The sequence below is a fragment of the Balaenoptera physalus genome, assembly GCF_965194825.1.
Source record: "Balaenoptera physalus genome assembly, chromosome: 7".
Classification (NCBI taxonomy): Eukaryota; Metazoa; Chordata; class Mammalia; order Artiodactyla; family Balaenopteridae; genus Balaenoptera; species Balaenoptera physalus.
This window is the reverse complement of record NC_138886.1, coordinates 66,833,498-66,843,729: the sequence shown is the minus strand read 5'-3', so window position 1 is coordinate 66,843,729 and position 10,232 is coordinate 66,833,498. Positions and strand designations below refer to the sequence as shown.

At 35.5% G+C, this 10,232-nt stretch overlaps 1 long non-coding RNA gene across 1 annotated transcript; it reads left to right on the top strand.

Annotated features, from left to right (window-relative positions):
- Positions 1–652: 652 nt before the first annotated feature.
- Positions 653–9,930, top strand: LOC309663719. Its single transcript, XR_014265424.1, has 2 exons — positions 653–5,113; positions 5,648–9,930. It is a non-coding gene; the product is annotated as an uncharacterized lncRNA (long non-coding RNA).
- Positions 9,931–10,232: the final 302 nt, after the last annotated feature.

Here is a 10,232-nt window from a genome sequence, read left to right as displayed (position 1 = left end):
GTTCCTACATACTAGCAATGAACACATGGAAACCAAAATTTAAAATACCGTTCCATTTCAATTGTTCTGAAGAAAATGAAATACCTAGGTGTACATTTAACAAAAAATATACAGGATCTGATTATTACAAAATTCTGATGAAAGAAATCAAAGTATATCTAAGTAACTGGAGAGGCATACCTTGTCATGTGCTGGAAAACTAAAAACAATAAATATATCATTTCTCCCAAAATTGATCTATAGACTTAATGTAATTCCTATGAAAATCTCATTAAGATTTTCTGTAGATATAGCAAAGTTATTCTAAAATTATATGGAAAGTCTCAGCCATAAAATAGATAAAGCAATCTTGATTAAGAAGAATAAAGTTGAATAAATCACTTCACTTGATATTGAAGCTCAATATATAACTACAGTAATCAATATGGTGTGGCATTCACAGAGGAAAAGACACATAGATCAATGAAACAGAATAGAGAATTCAGAAGTAGACCCACACAAATATGCTCAAGTAAATTTTGAAAGAAATGCAGAAACAACCCAATAAACAATTGTGTTTTCAACAAATGGATATCCCCAGGCAAAAAAAAAAAAAAAAAAAAATGAGCCTTGATGTAACTGTCACACCTTATGTAAGAATTAACTCAAAAAATGTCACCAATTTAAAAAATAAAACACAAAACCATAAAAGTTTTTTTCAAATAAGAGAAAATCCTTGGGACCTAGGGCTATGCAGAGCTCTTAGAATTGCCATCAAAAGAATGATCCATAAACAAAAAAGTTTGATAAATTGGACTTTTTGAAACTTAACTTTTGCTCTGAGAAAGCCCACGTGGAGAGGATGAAAAGATAATGTACAGACTTGAAGAAAATATTTACAAACATATACCCAAAAAAGGACTAGATCTATAATACATAAGGAACTCTAGCAAACAAACAAAACACCCAAACAATCCAATTAGAAAATGGGCAAAATACATGAAGAGGTATTTCACTGGAGAGAATGTGCAGATGGCAAATAAGGACATAAAAGTTGTTTCACGTCATCAGTCATCAGGAAAATGCAGATTATAACCACAATGAGATATCACTACACACCTATCAGAATTGCTAAAATAAAATGGTAACAAAACAAAATGCTGTCAAGAATGTGGAGAAACTAGATCACGCATACGTTGCTGGTGAAAATGTAAATTGGTACAGCCACTCTGGAAAATAGTTTGTCAGTTCTGAAAAAGCTAAACACATAATTATCATACAAGCCAGCAATTGCAGTCTTGGGCGTTTATTCCGAGGAATGGAAATTTATGTTTACACAAATATCTGTACACAAGTGTTCATAGCAGGTTTACTTGTAATACCCCAAAATTGGAATCAGCCCAGATGTCCTTCAACAGATGAATAGTTTAACAAACTGTGGTACATCCATTCCATGAAACGCCACTCAGCAATAAAATGCTTTTTATTGTATGTATTGATACATACAAATTGAATGAATTTACAGGGAATTATACTGAGTGAAAAACGTTACAAATTCCAGTTCCAAAGGTTACATTTGCATGATTCCATTGATATAACACTTTTGAAATGACAACATTTTAGAAACAGAGGACAGTTAATAGCGGCCGGGGTAAGGCATGCAGGTTGGAGGGACGTAGTATGGCTATAAAAGGGCAACATTAGGAGTTATTTTAATGACGGAACGATCCACTATCTTGAATGTGGTGGTGAGTACATGAACCTACGCATGTGACAAAATTGTATAGCACTAAACACATGTAAACACACAAATGAATACAAGTAAAATTGCGGAAATCTGAGAAGATTGGTGGATTGTATCAATATCAATATATTGGTTTTGATAGACATATTATACTTTTACAAATGCTGCTATTAGGGAGAAACTGGGTAAAATACACATGAGTTCTCTGTATTGTTTCTTACAATTGCATGTCAATCTACAATTATCTCAATAAACATTTCAATTAAATTTTTATCTGGAAGAGAATGCATAATAACAGGCTTCAAAAAAATACAACACACACACACACACACAAAAGAAAACTAAAGGGGATATATCTTACTAGATATCAAGAGGTAATATAAAGCCACAATAATTAAAGAGTGCTATTAGTACAAGAAGTCAATTGCACCTAATAGAGAATTCATAAACAGAACCACGTATATTTGAGAAATAAGTATATTATGAAGGCAATACTTCATATCACTGGGGAAAGGAAAGGTTAAGTAATAGAAAAATTTGCCATTAATTTAGAAAAATAATAGATCCCTATGTCATACTACACATAAAATAAATTCAGGATGGACTAAAATCAACATGAAAGAACAAAACTATACAACCAGTATTAGATTGAATATAGGAGGATTTTGTAAAATATATAATTTTAAGGTAGGGAAGAAGTTTCAGAGAAAGACAGAAACCATTAATAGAAATTGGACAAACTATTTTTAAGGAATCATTTGCATACAAATTATATGTCAAACAATTGTCTTTATAAAAATAAATGTGAAAAGACCACAGTTTGTAAAAGTTCCTTGGCAGTTACTTTTTTGTGACACCTAGAAAACAATCAAATTGCCCAGGTAAACTGATGAATTTGCCTTCATAGACAGGTGACTCTATTGTAAAACAGGATTCTACCCTAACATATGACTCTGTGGGTCTGACAACACCCAGGTTGTAGTGAATAGCTCTGTTCTGGTCACATAGTCCCTTGATGTGCTATGGTCAGGCACTCAGTAGTCTGCCTGGAGCTGCTTTTTGCAGACAGTGTGGTCTTTCTCCAGAAACCTAGAGGTCTGCACTGTCTCCCACTGGGGCTTGTCACAAAGCCCTCAGGGAATTCTTGTTTACGCAGGATACTCTGTGGTATCCTGAGTAAACTGTGGGATATGCTGGGTTCAAGTGGGAGTGTTGTTTATATCATTGTGAATTTGTTGCAGAGCTCTCTCGTACCAGGCCTTCTGTGGCACCCAATAAATGTGTCAGAAAGTATTCTTAAGTGAAACATAGACTGTCTCCAAAGTCTGAAGCAGCCTACCTAGTGCTGTGCTCTTTGTCTCCATGGGAAGAAGTGCAAGGATTTATCTTACACATCTTTGAGGGGATGTTCTGGAATGCTTCAAACCATTAGATTTCTAAAATTTTCACTTATGGGATAGGCCCTTGAGTCTTTGTAGGGTTGTTATCTGTTCTCTGGAGTATATGTGTCTGGTATTCAGAGTACTTGCCACTCCCTGTTCACCTGGTCCAATTAACATGGCATTATGAATATAGTGGAACAAGTTATGTTCTGCACAAGTGTGCAATCAAGATCCCTTTGGACTGTATTACAACAAATAGTGGGAGAATTAATATAACCCTGGTGCAAAACCATGAATGTGTTTTTCTGTCTGTTCCAAGTAAATGTTCATTTGCATACTGCTTTGATCTTCTTTCCCGACGGGATTGAAAAGAATGAGTTTGCCATAACAAGAGTTGCATATCATCAGCCTGGGGCACTGCTGATCAGTCTGGTAAAGAGACCAATCCAGTACAGAAACTATAATTGGAGCTTCCTCTTAGTTGAGTTGTGCAGTCCACCATCAACGGTCATGATTTTTGCAAGGTCCAGACTGGTGAATTGAATGGAATAATGGATGACTGCCATCTTGGCACCTTTAAATTTTTGATATTGGCCTAATTTCTGCCATTAGATTTAAGATGCAGCATTGTTTCTGATTTACTATCTTGGCTCAGGCAGGAGGCCAAGGCAGCTTCAGAGATTTCCATTTGGCCATTCCTACCATTATGACTCTCCCAACAGGTCAAGAAACCAATCTAATGATTCTGTCAAGCTGAAAATTACATCCATTTTGATGATGCCCTCAGTGGGACTAGGAAAGTGACCACATAGTAGATGCCTGGACCTACTGAACCCACTGTGGTGCAGTCTTGGACCAGAACTCAACTTATTATCTGACCTCTGTATAATCCACTTTAATCGGGGGTCATGATAATGTTTGGGGTCCCTGGTACCAGTGTCAGTTCAGATGCTGTATCTGAAGAAAGAGTACTGTATTCCCTTTTTTACAGTGTGAAATTACTCTGCAACTGTAGGACCGTTTGGGTGAATAAGTGGGAAAACCACTACTGTATCTCTAAGGTGTTGCAGGGCTCTTCCTCAAGGCAATCCTCCATCAATGGACTCTAGGTCTGAGAACAGGTTCAAGTCTGGAAACAGTGTAAGGGATTATGATTTTTTAAATTGCAGAAGCTGATATCAATCTTTTCCTTATCCAACCATAACATTTTTGATTATATAGATCAAGAAATACCCTAGTTGGTTACCTATCCATCTATTTCACCCCTAGGAACACTGGCTTTGCAGTATGGCAATTATGTCCACCTTGCCTATCATTGTCTTGCATGCTGTCACTTGGCTTCTGATATTTCAGGATCCTTTCATCTTGATTGTCATTAGGGAGTCCATTTCTATAGTAGCAACCCCAGCCTACAGGAGACAGTCACCGCTGAGCTTCTTAATGCTTCTAGTGACCCCTTCACTAGAATTATTATTGTTTTAGTGAAGGGAGTGTCCTCTAGACCCTCTTGGGCAACATAGTCAGCTGTTGAGTTCCATGGTCTTGTATAATAAATCTAGTCTAGCATGCTCACAATTTGAACCACTTGACCTCTTCCTCAATACTTTGCTAGGGTAATTATGGCACCTCCACCTATTTTGTAATAGGCTACCATTTCCCCCCCAAGCTTCATGGAGTCATTCCAGCAACATGTTAAGACCAATCTCAGGTGTCCTTGGAAGGACGTTAAATTATGTATCATAGGAGAGTGTCCCATATCAACAAACTCCATACCCAGCCCTATACTCTGTTCAGCACTGTCAAGATCCATTTCCAGGAGTGTTCTCCCAGTTCTTGCTGATACTATTTTAGCTTTTCTGTAGCTCTTCTGTGAAACACCTCTTTACTTCTGAAGGCTAGGCAGTGCTACCATGGCTGAGCCATGTGGCAACTTGACTATAATTATTGATCTAAAAGTAATGGTGGGTGAAGGATAAAAACTTGAGGAAGGCAAGCATCATTTTAAGAGGCATAAATGCAGTGTGTGTGTGTGTGTGAAAAAAAATAAAATAAAATAAAATACAGTCAAATAAAAAAGAAACAAAAAAAAAAAAAAAGAAATAGAAGCTTGAGAAGGAAAAAAAAAAAGAAATGCTTAGTCTTTCCACTTAAAAGAACAAAATGAGTTTTGTAAACTTACATGATTTGAAATAGGCATGTTCAAATTAAAATGTTTTTTGAAAAAGATAATGAAAAGTTTGAGGTCAAATATAAGATAGTAGAGAAAAGGAAGTTTTATAACTCTAGTTAACGTATAATTATTTTCATCTTTGAGACAGATCTTTCAATTATTTGTATATTCCCTGTTGACATTCCCACTTCCTCAACAGTCATGTCATTTAAATTTTCTTTTATTAAGCATCCAATTCTCTTTTGATATTTATAGAAGGATTTGATTTTGTGATAGTTTCGCTCTTGCTTCTGCACCAAAACAGATCACGGTACTGAAAGAACGGATAAATAAAAGACATTTTCACGTAAAAAAAAAAAAAAAAAATAAGAGGCATTTGTCTTAGGTAAAGTCTTTGCCTAGTCTCTAGCCAAAGGAGGGCTGCTATACTCCTGCATGAAGGAGTGGGGTTCTTTTGCCAACACAGACAGTTCTGAGGAGTCTGAAGTTTCAAAATTCTCAAATATGGTCAGCATTACCCTGATACCAAAGCCAGAAAAGGACACTACAATAAAAGAAAATTATAGACCAATATCCCTGATGAATATAGATGCAAATATTTTCAACAAAATGTAGCAAATTGAATTCAACAACACATTAAAAGGATTATACACCATGACCAAGTGGGATGTAAGAATGGTTCAATGTACACAAATCAATAAATGTGATTAATATTAATTTTACCATTCAAAGAAAAATTATATTATCATCTCAATTTTGCAGAAAATGCATTTGACAAAACACAACATTCTTTTATGATTAAAACCCTCAACAAATTGGGTATAGAAGGAACATACCTCAGTATAGTAAAGGTCATATATGACAAACCCACCTTAACATTATATTCAATGGCAAAAACTTAAAAGCTTTTCCTCTAAGATCAGGAACAAGACAAGGATGCCCACTCTCACCACTCTTATTCAACATAGTACTGGAAGTCCTAGCTAGAGCAAATAGGCAAGACAAAGAAATAAAAGGCATCCAAATCAGAAAGGAAGAAGTAAAACTGTCATTATTTTCAGTTGATGTGATCTTATATACAGAAAATTCCAAAGATTCAACTAAAAACTGTTGGAAAAATCAACAAATTCAGTAAAGTTGTAGGATATAAAATAAACATACAGCAATCGGGTGCATTTCTATACACTAACAATAAAATATCTGAAAAAGAAATAAACAACCCCAGTCACAAGAGCATCAAAAACAATAAAATACTTAGGAATAAGTTTAATATAGGAAGTGAAAGATCTGTACAAAATTACTTGATGAAAAAACTGAAGAAGGAACAGACAAATGGAAAGATATCTTGTGTTCATGGATAAAAAGAATTGATATTATTAAAATGTCCATACTACCCGAAGTCAGCTATAGATTCATTGCAATCCCTATAAAAATTCCAAGGGCATTTTACACAGAAATAGAAAAAACGATTCTAAAATTTGTGTGTAACCACAAAAGACCCTGAATAGCCAAAGCAGTCCTGAGAAAGAACAAAGCCAGAGGCATCACACTTGCTGGTTTCAAACTATTCTACAAAACTATAATAATTAAAACAGTATGGTACTGGCAGAAAAATAGACACATAGAGCAATGGAACAGAATAGAGAGCTCAAAAATTAAACCTCCACTTATATGATTAACTAACATTTGACATGGGAGCCAAGAACACTTAGTGGAGAAAAGATAGTCTCTTCAACAAATAGCCTTGGGAAAACTGGATAACCACATGCAGAACAATGAAATTTGATCCCTACCTTACCCCATTAGCAAAAATGAACTTGAAATGGATCAAAGACTTAAACATAAGACATGATAACATAAAACTCCTAGAAGAAGACACAGAGAATAAGCTCTTTTACATTGGTCTGGGCACTAATTTTTTTTGATATATGACCAAAAGCACAGGCAACAAAAGAAAAAAATCAACAAGTGGGACTACATCAAGCTCAAAAGCTTCTGCATGGCAAAAGAAACAATCAACAAAATGAAAAGGCAACCTATAAAATATGAGAAAAATATTTGCAAACCACATACCAGATAACGGGATAGGTCTTCCACTTCCTAGTTTAAATTTATTCCTAAGTGTTTTATTGTTTTTCACTCTCTTGTGACTGGGATTGTTTTCTTCATTTCTTTTTCAGATATTTTATTGTTAATGTTTAGAAATGCAACTGATTTCTGTACGTTTATTTTATATCCTACAACTTTACTGAATTTCTTTATTAGTTCCAACAACTTTTGGTTGAGTTTTTAGAATTTTCTATATATAAGATCACATCATCTGCAAATAATGACAAATTGATACTCCAAATATCCAACATATATAAAGAACTCATACAACACAATAACAAAAAAGAACAAACAATCTGATTAAAAAATAGACAAAGGACCTGAGTAAACGTTTTTCCAAAGAAGACATACAGATGGCCAAGAGATACATGAAAATATACTCAGCATTACTAATCACCAGGGAAATGAAAACCAAAACTGCAATGAGATATCACCTCACACCTGTAAGAATGGCTATCAAGAAGACAAGAGAGAACAGATGCAGAGATAAGGGGAACACTTGTACACTGTTGGTGGAAATGTAAATTGGTTCAGCCAGTATAGAAAACAGTACAGTGATTCCTCAAAAATTAAAAACAGAACTTCCAGGAAACAATTCTATTTGCCATCACATCAAAAAGAATAAAATATCTAGGAATAAACCTACCTAAGGAGGCAAAAGACTTGTACTCCAAAAACTGTATCATTGATGAAAGAAACTGAAGATGACACAAACAGCTGGAAAGATATACCATGTTTTTGGATTGGAAGAATCAATATTGTTAAAATGACTATATTATCCAAGGCAATCTACAAATTCAATGCAATCCCTATCAAATTACCAATGGCATTTTTCACAGAACTAGAACAAAAAATTTAAAAATTTGTATGGAAACACAAAAGATCCCAAATAGCCAAAACAATCTTAAGAAAGAAAAACTGACCTCGAGGAATAAGGCTCCCTAACTTCAGACTATAATACAAAGCTACAGTTATCAAAACAGTAGGGTACTGGCACAAGAACAGACATATGGACCAATGGAACAGAACAGAAAGCACAGAAATAAACCCATGCATGTAGGGTCAATTAATCTACAACAAAGGAGGCAAGAATATACAATAGAGACAAGACAGTCTCTTCAAAAAGTGGTGCTGGGAAAACTAGACAGCTACATGTAAAAGAATGAAATTAGAACATTCTCTAACAGTATATACAAAAATAAACTCAAAATGGATTAAAGACCTAAATGTAAGACCAGATACTATAAAACTCCTAGAGGAAAATGTAGCCAGAACACTCTTTGACATACATCGCAGAATTATTTTTTTGGATTTGTCTCCTAGAGTAAAGGAAATAAAAACAAAAATAAACAAATGGTATCTAATTAAACTTAAAATCTTTTGCAAAGCAAAGGAAATGATAAACAAAATGAAAAGCCAACCTACGGACTGGGAGAAAATCTTTGCAAACGATGCTACCAACAAGGGATTAATTTCCAAAATATACAAACAGCTCATACAGCTCAATATCAAAAAAACAAACAACCCAATCAAAAAATGGACAGAAGACCTAAACAGACATTTCTCCAAAGAAGACATACAGATGGCCAACAGGCACATGAAAAGATGCTCAATATCACTAATTTTTAGAGAAATACAAATCAAAACTACAATGAGATATCATCTCACACCAGTCAGAATGGACACCATCAAAAAATCTACAAACAATAAATGCTGGAGAGGGCGTGGAGAAAAGGGAACCCTCTTGCACTGTTGGTGGGAATGTAAATTGATACAGCCACTATGGAGAACAGTATGGACATTCCTTAAAAAACTAAAAATCGAACTACCATACAACCTAGCAATCCCACTACTGGGCATATACCCTGAGGAAACCATAATTCATAAAGAGTCATGTACCACAATGTTCATTGCAGCTCTATTTACAATAGCCAGGACATGGAAGCCACCTAAGTGTCCATCGACAGATGAATGGATAGAGAAGATGTGGCAAATATACACAATGGAGTATTAGCCATAAAAAGAAACGAAATTGAGTTATTTGTAGTGAGGTGGATGGACCTAGAGTCTGTCATACAGAGTGAAGTAAGTCAGAAAGACAAAAACAAATACTGTACGCTAACACATACATATGGAATCTAAAAAAAAAATGGTGACGAAGAACCTAGGGGCAGGACAGGAATAAAGATGCAGACCTACTAGAGAATGGACTTGAGGACACGGGGAGGGGGAAGGGCAAGCTCGGACAAAGTGAGGGAGTGGCATGGACATATATACACTACCAAATGTAAAATAGATAGCTAGTGGGAAGCAGCCACATAGCACAGGGAGATCAGCTCTGTGCTTTGTGACCACCTAGAGGGGTGGGATAGGGAGGGTGGGAGGGAGGGAGATGCAAGAGGGAAGAGATATGGGGATATATGTATATGTATAGCTGATTCTTTGTTATAAAGCAGAAACTAACACACCATTGTAAAGCAATTATACTCCAATAAAGATGTTAAAATAAAACAAACAAAATAACAACAACAAAAACAAAACAAAACTACAATGAGGTATTACCTCACATCGGTCAGAATGGCCATCATCAAAAAAGTCTGCAAATAATAAATACTGGAGAGGGTGTGGAGAAAAGGGAACCCTCCTACACTGTTGGTGGGAATGTAAGTTGGCGCAGCCACTATGGAGAACAGTGTGGAGGTTCCCTAAGAAACTGAAAATAGAGTTACCATATGATCCAGCAATCCCACTCCTGGGCATATATCTGATTCGAAAAGGTATATGCACCCTAATGTTCATAGCAGCACTATTTACAATAGCCAAAACATGGAAGCAACCTAAATGTCCA